Genomic DNA, 5,041 nt, shown 5'->3' with positions numbered 1-5,041 from the left:
CGCGAGACGGCGAGACGCAGACGGGCACGGCCACCCCCTAACTCCGTGCGGCACGGGCCGACCCGGGGCTGACCCGCCCCCGAGGCCGTGATCGTGGTGGCGGTGGGGGGGGGAGACGGACCCCCCCACTCATCCCCCTTTCCCTCCCTGCCGTGGGAGCAATCGGATGTGCTAGAGGAGACAGCGACCCGCTGAGGCGGGCACGACCCCGCCACCGAGCTCCCTTGCTGGGGCGACTCACTCTGCAGCAGGCAGCGGTGCGGCACGAGAAGCCCACAAGGAACCAACAAGCCGCGACGGTGGGAGACGCCTCCCTGCCGCCCGCGCTTTCTTACCCCAGTTGCAAAGTTGGCTCGGCCGCCCCACCGCCCAAGCGCTGCTTGTGGCCGGCACCCACGGGATACACGGACCGAGGCCAGCACCGACACCTCGCGTGTTTGAGGACACCTGAGGGCTCGCGGGGCCACGCGGCCGTCACACAGCCCGAGTCGGTAAAGCCCGAGGAACCCCGTCGAAGCACGAGGGGGGCAGATTCGGATGGGGCGACGCAGAGAGGCACGCGCCCCGACCGCCGACGCTACCCGCCCGTCACCGCGGCCCCCTACGGCTCAGGGGACTGCAAGACAACACCTCCAGCATGAAACGGGAAGCGAATTGGAAAGGAGACCGCCCTGCCTGAACACCGGACCCCGACCGTGACTCCCTTGTGACGGGGAGCACAGCAGAAGCCGGCCCGCCGGGGGCCCTCTCCGACGCGACCCGAAGTGCCTCATCGATCAGGTGGGGAAGGGAAAGACAGGAAAAGCAACGGCCCCCGCGGCCACGGTTCCTGGGACAACAACAGCCACAACGCGCACCTGACCGCCAGCACCCCCGGGGAGAGTGAAGACGGCAGACGCGGGGCTCTGCGTGCGAGCGAGAACAAAGGCAATGTCTGCAAGAGGTGCTCCAGCAGCCTGAACACCGGCACCAGCCGGCCCGCCGCGGAGACTCTCCGACATGCCCAGAGAACGCCTCAGAGGGCGCTGCCTGTAGGTCTGGATCAGTAGGAAGGGGGGAGCGGGAGGCGCCGCCATCCACCCGCCCCCAAGACAACGGTTCCCTTTAAGCGAGGGTCGACAAGGCCAGAGGAGAAGCCGCGGCAAGGCTTGACTCCTGCCATCGAGGGTCTTTTTAAGCGTTCGAGAGCACCGGCAACCACCGGGCTTTTACCTGGCCCCACGGGGAACCACTTACCCCGGAGGAAGGAAACGGAAAAAAATAGACCGACACAAAAAACCCGTATCTCACGCGAGGTGCAAGCCTCTGGAGAGTCTCGACACCCTCCAGGGCCCCTGCGCGTTGAGCTGCCAGCCCACTGGGACCACTCAAAAAACGCTTTCGGGATTCCCCCTCTAAAAAAAGCACGGGGGGGGCTCCAAGCTTAAGGCCGGAGGAAAAAAAAAAAGGACGAGGTGCCGCTCCCTCGACCGTGACGGTGCAAGACCTCCTTTTTCACACCAAGCCCTCCAACATCAACCAGGGAGACCAGAGCAAGCCAGACACCACGGGCCGCCCACGCATGGCCAAACCCCCGGGAAGAAGGCAAGGTGGCACCGCTGACACCTCGCCCGTTGGTCATCGGGCTCTCGGCATGGGAGGCCAGAGAAAGCCGAAGCAGGCTCGAGACTCTACGGCCGCCTGCACGACTCAAGCTCACCGCCAATGACAGCGGGCAGCTGCACCGGCTCTGCCCCCCGACGTGCAGGGGGGGACAGGGCTCCAGCTTAAGGCCGGAAAGAAAAACGCGTTCTAGGGGGGGAGAGCCAGCAAAAGCCACGGGAGCAGGCTCGAGACTCTCAACCCCCGGAGTTCATCTGCATTGGACTGGCCAACCGCCGGGAGCGGCAGCCCCTGTGTGTGTTACTCTTGCCCGCTTCGCAGGCGTCCCCAGCTTAAGGCCGGGGGTGGGGGTGAAAAGAAGGATGAGGCGACGCCACCTCACCGCCAACATTCCATTCCCTCTTGGATCAGACCCTCAAAGGAGCTGGCGGCAGCCACGGGAGGCTGGACACCATCGGGGGGGGGCAAATTCTCGTCCTGGTTCACCTTTTTGCCCAAAATCAGCGGGGTCATCCCAAGGGACCCAACGGAGGAGAAGGGAGAGAGAAAAGCCACTGGGCAGGCTAGTCTCCCCCCCACAGCGTTCGAGTGCCTGGCGACCGCCACCAAGCATCAAGCTCTGCCCGGGGTGAACTCGGCTTCAAGCCAAACCCTCAACACCGGTGCCAGGCATGCAACGGACAGCGGTTGCGACCGTTCTCCAACTTTCCCCGGGTCTCTCGACTGTGCTGGGGTGGGGGTTTGGCATACCAGCGCGAGAGAGCAACCGTGCCGAGCAAGCAGGCAATTTGAGCCACCACCGGGACAAGAGCCACCTCAACGGCCGACCAGCGCCCCACTTAACACCGGCCGCGCCGCGGGCATTGCAGCCGCTCACGAGCTGAGCTGCAAGCGCGAGTCACCGCTCGCCCCTATAGTATGTAAAACTAAGTCCACGCCCGGTTTCGCTTTCAAGAGAGCGACTATGGACTTTACCGGGGTGGCGCTGTACTGCTGCCGCTTTCTACGATGACGCAACTGGAGGCACCGCGAAACAGCGACCCCTTCGAAAACACCAAGGCAGCCGCAGGGAGCACAGGTCTACCCCGAAGGTCCGTAAGGCTCGTCATGCCAGTGCCGGGTAGACCGCGAAACGATGCAGAGCAGGGTGGACCTGGCGGAGCAAATAAATAGACCCGGCGGCATCTCGGAGCCGGGAAGGCACGGCGGCTCCGCCAGAGCGAGGAGGAAACCGGGTGGCGCTGCGGAGCAGGGTAGACCTGGCAAACAACGCGGGAGACCGGGTGGCGCTGCGGAGACGGGTAGACCTGACCAACAGCGACGGAGACCGCAAGACCGGGTGGCGCTGCGGAGACGGGTAGACCTGGCTACACCGCAGGAGCGGGAACGGGTGACCGGGTGGCGCTACGGAACCCGGTAGACCTGGCTAACACCGCCGGAGCCCAGGAGGCCGGGTGGCGCTGCAGAGCCGGGTAGGCCTGGCGACACCGCCGGAGCCGTAAAGGGAGAACGGGTGGTAGCGCTCCGGAGAAGGGGAGGCCTGGTGGTACCGCCGAACCGGAAAAGAGAAAATGGGTGGTGCTGCGCATACGGGAAGAGCTGGCCAACACCGCCAGAGCTCGGGAGACGGTGGCGCTGCGGAGCCGGGTAGGCCTGGCGGCACCGCCGGAGCCGGGGAGACCAGGTGGTTCTGCGGAGCGGGGTAGACCGGGCCAACACCGCCAGAGCCGGAGAGGCCGGGTGGAGCTGCAGAGCCGAGTGGGCCTGGCGGCACCGCCGGAGCGGGGAAGGAGGACCGGGTGGTTCTGCGGAGCCGGGTAGACCGGGCTAACACCACCGGAGCCCGGGAGGCCGGGTGGCGCTGCGGAGCCGGGAAGGCCTGGCGGCACCGCCGGAGCCGTGAAGGGAGACCAGGTGGTTCTGCGGAGCGGGGTAGACCGGGCCAACACCGCCAGAGCCGGAGAGGCCGGGTGGCGCTGCGGAGCCGGGTAGGCCTGGCGGCACCGCCGGAGCGGGGAATGGGGACCGGGAGGTTCTGCGGAGCCGGGTAGACCGGGCAAACACCGCCGGAGCCGGAGGGGCAGGGTGGCGCTGCGGAGCCGGGAAGGCCTGGCGGCACCGCCGGAGCCGTGAAGGGAGACCAGGTGGTTCTGCGGAGCGGGGTAGACCGGGCCAACACCGCCAGAGCCGGAGAGGCCGGGTGGCGCTGCGGAGCCGGGTAGGCCTGGCGGCACCGCCGGAGCGGGGAATGGGGACCGGGAGGTTCTGCGGAGCCGGGTAGACCGGGCAAACACCGCCGGAGCCGGAGGGGCAGGGTGGCGCTGCGGAGCCGGGAAGGCCTGGCGGCACCGCCGGAGCGGGGAATGGGGACCGGGAGGTTCTGCGGAGCCGGGTAGACCGGGCAAACACCGCCGGAGCCGGAGGGGCAGGGTGGCGCTGCGGAGCCGGGAAGGCCTGGCGGCACCGCCGGAGCGGGGAATGGGGACCGGGAGGTTCTGCGGAGCCGGGTAGACCGGGCAAACACCGCCGGAGCCGGAGGGGCAGGGTGGCGCTGCGGAGCCGGGAAGGCCTGGCGGCACCGCCGGAGCCGTGAAGGGAGACCAGGTGGTTCTGCGGAGCGGGGTAGACCGGGCCAACACCGCCAGAGCCGGAGAGGCCGGGTGGCGCTGCGGAGCCGGGTAGGCCTGGCGGCACCGCCGGAGCGGGGAATGGGGACCGGGAGGTTCTGCGGAGCCGGGTAGACCGGGCAAACACCGCCGGAGCCGGAGGGGCAGGGTGGCGCTGCGGAGCCGGGAAGGCCTGGCGGCACCGCCGGAGCGGGGAATGGGGACCGGGAGGTTCTGCGGAGCAGGGTAGACCGGGCAAACACCGCCGGAGCCGGAGGGGCAGGGTGGCGCTGCGGAGCCGGGAAGGCCTGGCGGCACCGCCGGAGCAGGGAAGGGGGACCGGGTGGTTCTGCGGAGCCGGGTAGACCGGGCTAACACCGCCGGAGCCCGGGAGGCCGGGTGGCGCTGCGGAGCCGGGTACGCCCGGCGGCACCGCCGGAGCGGGGAAGGGGGACCGGGTGGTTCATCGGAGCCGGGTAGACCGTGCAAACACCGCCAGAGCCGGAGAGGCCGGGTGGCGCCGCGGAGCCGGGTAGGCCTGGCAAACACCGCCGGAGCGGGGAAAGGGAGATCGGGTGGTTCTGCGGAGCCGGGTAGACCGGGCAAACACCGCCGGAGCCCGGGAGACCGGGTGGCGCTGCGGAGCACGGTAGGCCTGGCGAACACCGCCAGAGCCCGGGAGGCCGGGTGGCGTTGCGGAGCCAGGTAGACCTGGCTACAATGCCGGAGCCCGGGAGACCGGGTGGCGCTGCGGAGCCGGGTAGACCTGGCGACACTTTCGCAGCCGTGGACACCTGGTGGCACCCGCTGTAGCTGGTTGTGCGTAAAACCAA

This window comes from Colius striatus, chromosome 28, assembly GCF_028858725.1.
Source record: "Colius striatus isolate bColStr4 chromosome 28, bColStr4.1.hap1, whole genome shotgun sequence".
Taxonomy (NCBI): Eukaryota; Metazoa; Chordata; class Aves; order Coliiformes; family Coliidae; genus Colius; species Colius striatus.
Note: the sequence above shows the minus strand (reverse complement) of the source record.